A 13,571-nucleotide genomic window follows, 5' to 3' on the forward strand; every position below is an offset into this window, starting at 1 on the left:
CAGATCATCAGCTCATTAGCAGAGATTCTAATACTTAAAATGGGTGTGTCAGACAAAGGAGAGATGCAAAATGTGTGTGGTTTGGGGGGCATCCAGACTGTTTTTTTTAACATCCCCATTGAGTTATGGAAAGTTGCTTCTAAATGTTCTATGGACATTCAAAAAGTCCAGTTTAAAGAATAAAATATTGGTTATTCGAATGTTTAGCGAACATTACATTTTTTAATTTGGCAAAAATGATCGAAATGTTACTTTTGAATATTCTTTGAACGTTCTAAAACAAGTTGTAACAAATAAAAAACGGTTCAGGAAAACTGTTTCATGATAAATAATGTTTTTGTGCGTTAAAACGTTAATACAAATCAGATTATTTTAAATGAATATTCTATGAACATTACAGAAAGAACATTAATAACTTAATAACTAATTGCAAACCAGTACTAACTTGACATAAACTAGCCAAAGCGAAAAAACTAAACAAAATAACAATAAATGAAAAGAAATTAAATGAAATGAAATAAAATAAAATAAATAAAATAAAATAACACCTGTATTTAAACAAGCCACCTAAAGAGGGCGTATTCTTCCCACAACAAATGGGGAACAGGCCGAATTTATTTTATATTGTTCATCGATGGTAAGTGTGTTATCTGCTATATCTAATCTGCCTTATAACTTAAAAGAAGAAAAAAGGCACCCAGACAGAATGACAGTAAATCGGAGATTTTATTTGACTTGGCAACACTCGGAAGAAAGTAAATCTAGCATTACACAGACCCAATAAACTAAGTATAAACAATTTTAAGGATTACTTTTATATAGTCAGTAGATTTTAAACATTGTTAGTGTCATTAATACATTGTAATTTAGTCTAAACCTCTGCTGAAGGAACAGGAATAGAATAGGCAGCGCTGTCACCTGACACCTGTTACTTTTCACAGCGCCTTTCAAGATGAACCAATCATAGTCGTTTGTGATGAGATTGGTGTTGATTTTTTAGATGATTTTATAGAGATTTCAGAGGGTTTCCATTTGTATGAAATGAAACATGAAATAAAATCCCCTATTTGTTGTCAGAAATAGGGGATTTTATTTGATTTGGAAACGCTGGAAAGAATAAACTAGCATTACACAGGCATCATAAAAGTGTATAAAACTATTGTCATATTTAAAGTATTTATTTTATTTATTCAGTGGATTTTAAATATTATTAGTGTCATTAATACAGTGTAATTTATTCTAAACCGCTGCTGAAGGAACAGGAATAGAATAGGCAGCGCTGTCACATGATACGTGTTACTTTTCACAGCGCCTTTCAAGATGGACCAATCACAGTCATTTATGATGAGATTGATGTTGATTTTTTTGGGATGATTTTATAGAGATTTCAGAGGGTTTCCATTTGTATAAAAATGAAATACCAATCGGTCTTTACTCCGTACATGGAGGATTGGATTTTCTGAGCCATTACGCGCCCCCCCCGAGGAAGAATTGTCATTTGACGCGATGTGCGCATGCGCGTTTTCGTCACGGCCGCTGCGGGTTTTGCGCACAGGGACGCGACGGCAGCAGCGGAGGAATCCATAGCAACGGCGGATAAACATGAGTTACTACAGCAGGTAAGACACCGATGGAAACACAATTCTTAGAAATGATCCAAAAGTGACGTTCGTTTGGGGAGCTCGGTGTGCGCGTGCATGTGTGCCTTACATTCGTGTCTTTCGTAACTTTGCTGTGTTATTTTCGGTGGGTCCTGTTGCGTTTCGTGCGTGCTGGAACATCAGCCAAAGCTAAAAACACAAAACAACACACGCAGACACAGAACAAACACACAAATCCCAATCTAACAGCTGAATTGTGAAGAGAATCGATGTCAAAATAAAGCGGGAGAGTGTGAATGAACGCAGTCAGCGGGATTTGATGATGGGTGTAACGGTGGAGCAGCGGTTAACGTTAGCCGGAGGATGATGATAGCAGGGAATACAGATGAACACAAAGCTGTATGATCGACATTAGAGTGCTAAATGAATAAATATGATGATCTACTACTCATCTGTAAATCACAGCAATCGCCTTGTGGCTGAATTTGTCTTTATGAATTAAAAATCTTCGATCAACCAGAGCAACAGGCGCGTGAATGAGTGGCTGTAATTCATTATCAATCACTCGAATGAGTGTTATGTATAATTGTTACTAATACATAAACATATTATCAAATAGGCAGTGGTTTTACGCTTTTGACGTAGTCTTGTGATGTAATTTGTACGTAATTACGTAGTTTATAGTCACATCTTTGATTAGTTTGACATTTTGACATTAACAGTTAAACTCCCTTTCCAAAATAATAATTTATTATTTTAATTGTGAAGTTTATTTATGTATTTATCAGGTATTTGTTGTACATTCTTTACATTTTTACTGAATAAAATAATAATAATAATATTAATAATAAATGGATTGTGTCTAAATGTTATATAATAATTGAGAATTTGAGGTGGAAAATTGCTTAAATGTTATACAAATAATATCACATTACAAAAATAGGCCTTTTGTCTTTTATTCAGTATATAGGGCATGAGTTCTATTTGTCTATTTCTAATTTTTGGGGTGAAATTACCAGTTCACGTGTTTATGCATGTAGAAATAGGTTTCTTTAAATAGAGAATAGTATAAAAAAGTGAAATATTCAGGTATTTGTTGTACTTTCTTTAATTCTACTGATTAAAATAATGATAATAAAATGGATTGTGTCTAAATATTACATCATAATAGATCATTTGAGGTGGAAAATTGCTTAAATATTATACAGATAGTATCACATTACAAAAATAGACTTTATTTTCTTTTATTCAGTAAATAGGGTATGAGTTTTTCTATTAATTGTTTTTGGTGAAATGACTTATTCACATGTTTATGCATGTGGAAAGAGGTTTCTATAAATAGAAAATAGTATAAAAAAGTGAAATATGTTAGCATGAACTGATAATCTAATAAAATTTATTTAATTATTATTATTAATTTTATTTAATTGTATAACTTTACAAGTTATTTATATTGCATTTTAAAACTGTGTTAATATATATATATATATATATGACCCTGGACCACAAAACCAGGGGTCAATTTTCTGAATCTGAATAAATCTGAATAATTCTATTGATTTAAATCAAAGGTTTGTTAGAATATGACAATATTTGGCCGAGATACTACTATTTGAAAATCTGAGGGTGCAAAAAAAAATATTGAGAAAATCGCCTTTAAAGTTGTCCAAATGAAGTTCCTAACAATGCATACTATAGTTCTGATATATTTACGGTAGGAAATTTACAAAATATCTTCATGGAACATGATCTTTACGTGATATCCTAATGATTTTGGGCATACATTTAATTTTGACCCATAAAATGTGCTTTGGCTATTGCTACAAATATACCTGTGTTACTTAAGACTGGTTTTGTGCTCCAGGGTCAGATATTGAGTTATTTTTTTTTCTAAGAGTGCTTTAATTTTGCTCTCTTAGACATATTCTCTACACTTTATTTCTCTATTCTCTAGAATTGTTTCAAAGTCAATCCTACACACTTTTTCAGTGTAGTTCTGTAGTTCTGTACTGTTCTGCTGCTCATATGGAGTGATTAATTAGACAGTTTCTCATTATGGCCGTTTAGCAGAGTGTTGTTGATGAATCTGTTCTGACAGCTGTGAGGATGCGTTGCAGCTGAAATCTCTGGCTGTCCTTGACTCTGTCCTGAGATAATATTCAACATCTGCTCTCAGTTTCTTCCTAAGTTTTGTCCTTGAGACACCACCGGGCTTCTTCCTATCAGAACCGCACTCCTTCCTCTCCCACAATGCCTGAGCTGGAATTCGGTGTGGTTTCGTCTGATGCACAAGGACAGGAAGTGGTTTGGATTTATCTGCAGCTTTTGTTTAACTTTCAGCCTTTTTCTAAGAACAGCTGACGTAGTTTTCTTAAAATCACATCTCTGATAACGATGAACAAGGTTCTGTTTCAACTTCTGCCTTGCGTTTGATTCCTGATGTCATCTCTCGGTCTGGATGGATGGGATTCTAGATCATTTCTTGCGTTGTGTTGGGATCTGATGAGGTTTTATCTGATGGGAAGTGGTCCGGTCCTCATGTTTGCAATTGTTCTGTGTCCTCTAAGTTTATGTGCAGTAGAGTCCAACACTGGCTTTTTAAATGTTTACATTTTCTCTATCCAGCCAGCTCTGAGATAAGCCCCATAGTTGATTCATAGCAAAAAGTATTTTAAAAAATAAAAGTGAAATATAAAAGGTAACATTTTTTTATAGAGCTACCTCATCGCATGAAGCAAATGATGTAAACAGAAATGACATAACACACTGTATCATAGATTATAAGCACAAAATACCACATATTTGAAGCTTTTTGTAGTGTATTCAAACCTACAGATATAAATTGTTTGAGAATGTAGGGAGATTGAATCCATTACATCATTTGCATTGCTTCATTGGAGTGGGCGATCATTGCACAACATTTTTGCTGTGATTCCTGTTTCTATGGTTACTTTAACTTCTGTAATTGGTGGATTTGATTCAAGATTAAAGGGGTAGTTCATCCAAAAAGGGAAATTTGCTGAAAATGTACTCATCCCTAGGCTATCCAAAATGTAGATGAGTTTGTTTCTTCATCAGATTTTGAGAAATGCTGCATTGCATCACTTGCTGACCAATAGATCCTCTGCAGTGAATGGGTGCCGTGAGAATGAGAGTCCAAACAGCTGAAAAAAACGTCACAATAATCCACAAGTAATCCACTCTAGTCCATCATTTAACATCTTGAGAAGCAAAAAGCTGTGTGGCTGAGAGAAACAAATCCACCATTAAGACGTTTTTAACTTCAAACCTTTGCTACAATGCAAGTCCATAATCCATAGTAATGCTTTCTCCACTGAAAAAGGAATCTGGTCTTAATCAGGAGAGAAATATGCACATGAATAAACATGGTTTACAACCCAAAACAGTTCTAAACAAATATGTGAGGGGATTTTGATGTGACGGACAAAAGGAGATGAATTTGAGGATTATGGACTAATATTTTGTCCAGAAGTGATGGTTTAAAATTGAAAAAGATCCTAATGATGGATTTGTTTCTTACAAATATGCAACTTTTGTCTTCTCAAGATGTTAATTGATGGACTGGAGTAGTTTGGTGTGGATTATTGTGATGCTTTTATCAGCTCATTCTGACGGCACCCATTCACTGCAGAGGAACCATCGGTGAGCAAGTGAAGTAATGCTGCATTTCTCCAAAACCGATGCAGAAACAAACTCATCTACATCTGGGATGGTCTGAGAGTGTTTACATTTTCTGCAAATTTTCCTTTTTGGTTGAACTATTCCTTTAAGGGACACTCTGTTTAGTAAGTGTTTTAAAAATGAAGTGCTACAGAAGCGTACATCGTCACTTTTCTCAAAGCTCGTGGCGGAACTGTCTTGAAAACTTTAATTTTGCGGAAAATTGGTGAAATAAATGGGAACTTACTTCTGGCCCTGATTGTTGTGGTCTATTATAACCAACAGCCCTGAGACACAGAATGCATTAGGCTTGCTGTGTATTTGCATGCATGTTGGCGTGTTTATCTGTCTGTTTGCACGTGTGTCTCCCACATCTCTTTTGATGAATGCAGCTGGCCGAATTCACATATCGCAGCGTGCATTTTCGAGGAGTTCATTCACAAAGCCAGAAAATGGTCCATCCACTCGCAGACCTGATGAATAAGTCTGAGAGTGTCATTACGGCGCAATTACGGTCTGTTCGGTGGCCATTAGATGAACGTGGAAGAACAGCACAGCCTGAGATTGGCATCATTATCAGAGCCGCGAGAGGAAATGACACACTGCAGATGAGACGATTGCGGTTTGCGTTTACATTCATAATAATTTACATAGCAGACGGTTGTTTGCCAAACCGACTTACACAGCAGTCTGGGATTTAGAGCGCTTGTTCACTACTTGTTTATAGCGTAAAAAGAACTTTTCTTTTTTTTTTTTTTTTAAATAAAAGTTTCAGAACTTCCTCAAAACGTCCTCCTCAGTCCAAGAAAATAATGACTGAAATTAACAGCAGAAGCATATTGTTTGCACCAACACTTTGACATTTACATGTCAGTTATGTCTACAAGATAATCAGACACTTCCATCCAGTCACAATACGATAATAAGAAGGAAGTAGAATGTTTTATTATTTTATGAGATATTATGAAAATTGTGACCCTGGATCACAAAACCACTCATAAGGGTCAATCTAAAAGCTGAATAAATAAGCTTTCCATTGATGTATGGTTTGTTAGGATAGGACAATATTTGAAAATCTGTAATCTGAAGGTGCAAAAAAATCAAAATACTGAGAAAATCGCCTTTAAAGTTGTCCAAATGAAGTTCTTAGCAATGCAGATTTCTAATCAAATTAAGTTCTGATAACTTAACGGTTCATGGAACATGACCTTTACCTAATATCCTAATGATTTTTGACATTTTGTCATTTTGACCCATACAATGTATTTTTGGCTATTGCTACAAATATACCCGTGCTACTTAACACTGGTTTTGTGGTCTAGGGTCACAATTATGTACAATTTGATGCATAAAAGTGGATATACAGAAGTTTTAAAATCACCGCAGCCAAAAAAACAACAACTTTTTTCAATAAATATTTCAAAAGAGAGTAGCATGATTTACAGTTTAATTTTTTGGCCGATTTAGCAGACATCTCAAGCATAATTATAACTATTTATGAGGTACACACGTATGTCTGACAGATTTTGATCATTTGCATTTCATGGCTCACATCATGCACCGCAAAAAATGCTTTTCTTACTTCCTTTTTTTTGTCTTTTTCCAGCCAAAATATCAAAAAAATTCTTTCAAACAGAAAACAAGATTATGTTTCTTACCCCTTTGGCAGATTATTTAAATTTTTTCAAGCTAAAATGCACTTAATTTCAGCTTGTTTTTTCTGAAGACAAGACAATAGTTTTTACTCGTCTAGAAAATCCTTCTTGATTTAAGAATTTTGAGATATTTTGGCTGGAAACAAGACAAAAATCTAAGCAAGAAAAGCGTGACAAATGCACATTTGTGCCAAAACACATGCAGTTTGCTTAAATGTATTAGTAGTTTAAAGCTAGTGGGATAAAGAAACAAATTGTTCAGAAATCTGGATGCATTGTTTTAAGAAAGAAAATTCTCATTTGAGCCAAAGTGAGGAAAAAGACTGTAAATGCATACATGTAATAGAGTTGCAATTGTATCATAAAACAATTGCATTCACAGTAAAAAAAAAAAAAAGCCAGATCAATTGAGGAAAACAAGTACCACATTAAAGTTAAAAAGTTTTTTTTGTGATGCTATATTGTAAATGTCAAACATGCATTAATGCAGTTGTGCTCGGCGGTCGTGTGTGTAGTTTTGGGCTGGCCGGTTTCACGTGGAGAAGCCTTCGCACTTCAGAGTGACACCAAACGCTCGACAGCGTCACGCTTTTCAAAGGGCGTCTGTGGGGTGTTGTTGCCATAGTAACCAGCAGCCGCCCTGAGGGCTCACCTGCGGCTGTCAAGCGTGTGTTCCCTCATGACCTGCACAGGTAGAGACGGCCGAAATCTAGACACACTTATTCACATTCACACTCGTACACACTCGACATGGAGACGGTGAAGAGCTCTTCTCAGCCCGCTTACAGCCGCTGGTCATACAGGTACACACACACACACACACACACGAGAGAGAGAGAGAGACAGAACAGAAGTTTAATGTTCAAAGGACGCAGTTGAAAGTTTGTTTCATATAGGGGTGTGTGTGGTTTGGATTCACATGAGGACAGTCGCTCTGTTGTGTGTTCGTCAGGTGTGTTTGCAGTCATTAAGTTCACAGTGTTTTGTCTCCTGAACGCTGCAGTTGTTTCCAAATATGGACTTTATTTCCTTTACAATGAACAATAGAATGGTAATAGTATATGTGACCCTGGACCACAAAATCAGTGTAAATGTAAACTTATACATAATCTGAAGGCTGGATAAATAAGCTTTTGTTTGTTTTATGATTTGTTAGGATAGGACAGTATTTGGCCGAGATAAAACTATTTGAAAATCTTGGAATCTGAGGGTGCAAATCTAAATATTGGGAAATTTGCCTTTAAAATGATCCAAATTAAGTTCTTAGCAATGCATATTACTAATCAAAAATTAGGTTTTGATATATATCTTCATTGAACATAATCGATGATTGATACTAAATATCCTAATGATTTTTGGCATAAAATAAAAATCAATAATTTTGACCCATACGGTGTATTTTGACTTTTGCAGCAAGTATACCCGTGCTACTCAAGACTGGTTTTGTTGTCCAGGATCACGCACAAGTATTAAAGAAAAGACGGATGCAGGGAACATAAACATAGACGGAAAGTTTTGCTGCGATTGATAAAATCTTTTATATTTATAGACCAGTTTAGTGTTTGCAAACAGTGATGACAATTTTTTTTTTTTTTATGGGTGGAGCTTATCTGGTTGCAAAAAAGTGATGGTTTTCAAGTAGCAGTCTATGCAGCCATGGAATCAAAGAATAAAAAAGCATATATTTCAAAATTCTGACTCTAATCTCGAAATTTCAAAATTAAATCTCACAATTCTGTTCTATAAAAATTTGTATTCTGATTCTGGCATCATAACTAAGGCACAAAAATCATTTTTTTTTTTAATTTTTATTAGTCAATGGATTTGACCTGTTACACAAAATACTGAGAAAATCGCCTTTAAAGTTGTCCAAAGAAGTTCCTAACAATGCATTGCATATTACTAATCAAAGATTAGTTTTGATATATTTACGGTAGGAAATTTACTAAATATCTTCATGGAACATGATCTTTACTTCATATCCTAATGATTTTTGGCATAAAAGAAAAATCAATAATTTGACCCAAACAATGCATGTTTGGCTATAAGAATGGATGGATGCAGGGTTGAACATTTATTGGTATTTATAGACCAATTCAGTGATGTTTTTTTTATGGGTGGAGCTTATCTGGTTGCAAAAAAATGATGGTTTTCAAGTAGCAGTCTATGCAGCCATGGAATAAAAGAATAAAAAAGTTGATATTTTAAAATTCTGACTTTATTCTCAAAATTCCAGTATTATATCTCACAATTCTGATAAGAAAATCAACTCGTCTTTGTCTGTTTTCCCCTCTGCTCTGGCTTTTTTCCCTCTGAGAATTGACAAACTCACTGTTGTTGACTTAAATTGAGTTATAAAGTCTGAACTAGTAGATGTAAACTTGTATGTAAAATGTTAATAGTAATAGGTTTAAAACAATATTATGTCATGAGCATATGAACAGCATATGTAGACACATTGTTTAGATCAAATCTGTGCTTTAAAATCTGTAATCATAGCAGTTTTCATCCATAGTTTGTCCGTTTAAACGTCTGCATTTAAGGCGAGACACTGCAGGTGAATAGAGTAAAAAAAAAAATTTCACCTTACTCAGTTGCTTGATTATATTGTTAATTGCAAACATATTTTGTATTACAAGTTTTCTAAAATGTTGTTTAAATATGCAAATGAGGAATTATTCAAGGAAATATGCGCTAATTTGCATACCTTTTTTTGTACAAAAATCTAAACACTGGATGAAGTCTGTTTCAAAATTCTTGTTTAATTTTTTGGACATATTAGAGTAAAATGTTTTTACAGAAGGAATGTTGGGTATCTCATTTTGTCACTTAGAATACTTAGAACAGGCAGAAAACCATTTTTACAGTTTTCTGGGGAATAAAATGTATAAAATCAAGCAAATTATATATGAACAAATCCCTCTGTAAAAACCTTCAGGATGTAATCAGGAATAAAAAAGTAAAGTTCGGTGTGTGTAAGTGCTACTGAAGTGGAGATTTATGGCTTAGTGTAGGAAAAAAAAAATCTCATTTTGAGAAAACAGCCTTTAAAAATATGTATTGTAATTGAAATCTATTGACACAAATAGAAAAAGTGCTATAAAAGAAACACTTAAAACAGTGTCTTTTGGATGTTTTCTTTCCACTAGTCTGAAAAAAATCCCAAAAACTCAAACTTGACAGGTGCATGAAAAAACAGTGTTTTTGCCTGCAGTGTATCCCTTGTTTCTGACAACAGTATTGTATAAAAATTATTTGCATTCCGATTCTGGCATCAAAAGGCACAAAAATAGTTTTTTTTTCTCTTATTCCATGGATTTTATCTGTTTCACTCCACTTGTTACTAGTGTTTTTCTGCCACCACTATCTGCAAATGACGTAACTGTGATGTCTACTGCGAATTGTTCTATAGATAGATAGATAGATAGATAGATGATGGTCAGGTTTGTGTTGGTTTTGTTGTTTTGCTCCTCTGAGATCTTCATATCCACAGAGAGCCAAAGTTTCCGCTCATCACTCACATTCCTCTCACAGACTGTTATTACTGCTTTCTTTCTTTCTTTGGAGAGCATCTGTTGGAGTGTGTGTGTGTGTGTGTGTGTGTGTGTGTGTGTGTGTGTGTGTGTGTGTGTGTGTGTGTGTGTGTGTGTGTGTGTGTGTGTGTGTGTGTGTGTGTGTGTGTGTGTGTGTGTGTGTGTGTGTGTGTGTGTGTGTGTGTGTGTGTGTGTGTGTGTGGGTGTGTGGGTGTGTGGGTGTGTGTGTGTGTGTGTGTGTGTGGGTGTGTGTGTGTGTGTGTGTGTGTGTGTGTGTGTGTGTGGAGTGTTAGCTGAGGTTGTCATGTTGATGGCGGTAACCACAGTGTCACAGGTGTCACATCAGACAGCTTGTGTGTCACCTTACCTCCGTGAGCATCAAACATTCATTCAGGTGTGTGTATGTCATCTTCATCACTGACTCTTCCTCTCTTGTGTTTCTCTCCTCTGTGTCCGTCTGTCATTGACATGGAAACACAGACCCTCCAGTTCTTCCAGCTTCGCGTCCACCGCCATGACCAGGTACAACAAACTCACTCACTACTTTATACTATGATGCTTTGAACAAAAATACGAGCCATATATATTATTTTAATCTCCGCACTGCAGTGTGAGTGTTTGTGTGGGTGTGTGTGTATTTTTAGACACATGGTCACGTATTGATTTTCTTTCGTTTGGGTGTCGTTTGGTTGCCAGGCAACATAATGACTGACAGATGACTGATGGCAGTGCAAACACTTGGTCAGACAGTTGCTCAACATTCAGATTCAGCCATTAGTGACTTTAATAAACTGACCTACTGAATGAGATGGTGTCAGTGGGTATTAATGGGTTTTTATTGTTATTTGTTGTGTTTCAGCACGCTGGAGGACGACAGTCTGAACCTCAGACAGCAGAAACTGGAGAAACAGGTGAGGCACATTTACATAACACAATTATAAAAACACAAATACATCAAAACAATGAAATGCAAAAACACAATAATACACGTGTCAAAACACAATTAAACACGATAACATACGTCAAAACACAAAATGCAAAAATGCACAATAAAACATAAAAATACACAATAACACATTTCAAAACACAACAATACTTAATAATATGCATAGAAAATAATACAGTCAAACCAAAAATTACTGGGACACCAGATATAATTTTTTATTTTTTTTTACTAGTGGGTGCAGGATACTATAGTTCATTTATGTATGTGAGGATAGCAAGTAAATTAAAGTAAAACACAATAATACACAAAAACACACATTAAAATACAATAATACACAATAACATGCATTAAAACAGAATAATACACAAAAACACATCAAAACTCAATGTAACACAATATTATACAATAACATGCGCCGAAACACAAAAATACACATGAAACCATAATAATACACAATAACATGCATCAAAACACAATAATACACAATATTATACAATAACATGTGAAAACTCAATAAAACACAAAAATACACATCAAAACGTAATAATGCACAAAAACACAAATTAAAATACAATAATACACAATAACATGCGTCAAAACAAAATAATACACAGAAACAAACATCAAAACACAGTGCAACACTATATCATATAATAAGTAACGTGTAAAAACACACATCAAAATACAATAAACAGTAACACATTTCAAAACAAAACAAAACAAAACACAATAATACTCGCCAAAACACAAATACACACATCAAACCACGTCAAAACACATAATAACACACAATAAATCACAATGGCACACTATATAGATGTTACTTCCTGTTGTGAAGTGATTGAGTGCTATTGTTTCCTGTGTTTCCGCCCCTCAGTGTGAACTGAACGATACCCTCTGACTTTAAGTGAAACCTTTCTTCTCTCTAAGCCCTCATTTCTCTTCCTGTCTGTCGTCTGCTGTCATTTCTGTCTCTCACACACATGAGCTTGTTTGGTTCTGCTGTTGTAAGGATGATTCTAGTGAGTATGCGTCAACTTCTTCATCTTTCTGTGAGTGTTTTATTTCTGGGAAGGGTTGTGTGTGTTTTCTGCTCATCCTCCTGACCCTTGACTGTTATCGTTCACTTCCTGTGCCGTACTCAGCTCTCGCTGTTTTCAGCTCGGCTGTAGTAGATCATCTGTGTAGCTTGGATGCTCCTTCTTACACTTTCATATGACTGTTTTTCACATTTTAGAATCATGTTAAAACCATCATCAAAAACTATGAAATGATTTAGTGGATAAACTGTTGTAGTGCTTACATAGTAGAACAGAACAGTATTGTATTAGTGTTTTTTATGTACTATTTTTGTATTTATTAGTGTTTTGAATTAGCTTTTACTTTTAATTTGTGTAAGTTTTACCATTTGGTTGTGCTATTATTATTTTTATTAGTTTTTAAATTTCTATTTAGCTTTCAGTTTTAGCAATTTTAGTAATTCAACTTCAACATTTAGTTGCCAAGACATAATTTCTATTTTTCATTCAAGTTTTTCATGTAATATTTTATTTTTTATATTTATTTTATTTTGTTTCAAATGAACAAAAAAGGATTTTTAATAGTTTTAGTTTAACAACTAGATAAAAAAGTTTGTCAAGACAAACTTTAGGTTGGCTTGAAAAAGCCTGATCAGAAAGTGTGAAAAAGTTGAAAACTGTTAGAAATTGTAGATGTTTGATGGATTTCAGTCTGAAAAAGATTGAAGTTTAAAGTAGTTTTAAAGCTTAAAGCTTGAATGTTTTGAAGGCAATAGTTTGTCAGATGGATGGATGGAGAAATGGATAGATAGCATGTTTTAGCATGTTGCTAGCTTGTTTCTAACTTATTTAACATGTTACTAGCATGTAGCTAGCATGAATAGCAAGTTACTAGCATGTTTCTACCATGTTTCTAACATGATTAACATGTCATTAGCTTGTTCATAGCATGTTGATAGCATATTGTTGACATTATTAACATGTTTCTAGCATGATTAGCAAGGCACTAGCATGTTTTTAGCATGATTAGCATGTTGTTAGCATTTTTCTAACATGGTTAGCATGTTTCTAACATGATTAACATGTCCATAGCATGTTCATAGCATGTTGATACCATATTGTTGACATTATTAACA

The 13,571-nt window shown here is 34.5% G+C and overlaps 1 long non-coding RNA gene across 1 annotated transcript; it reads left to right on the top strand.

Annotated features, from left to right (window-relative positions):
- Positions 1-1,550: 1,550 nt before the first annotated feature.
- Positions 1,551-11,381, top strand: LOC141333263 (uncharacterized). Its single transcript, XR_012355391.1, has 3 exons — positions 1,551-1,619; positions 10,951-10,992; positions 11,330-11,381. It is a non-coding gene; the product is annotated as an uncharacterized lncRNA (long non-coding RNA).
- Positions 11,382-13,571: the final 2,190 nt, after the last annotated feature.

Source organism: Garra rufa, chromosome 4 (assembly GCF_049309525.1).
Source record: "Garra rufa chromosome 4, GarRuf1.0, whole genome shotgun sequence".
NCBI classification, from domain to species: domain Eukaryota; kingdom Metazoa; phylum Chordata; class Actinopteri; order Cypriniformes; family Cyprinidae; genus Garra; species Garra rufa.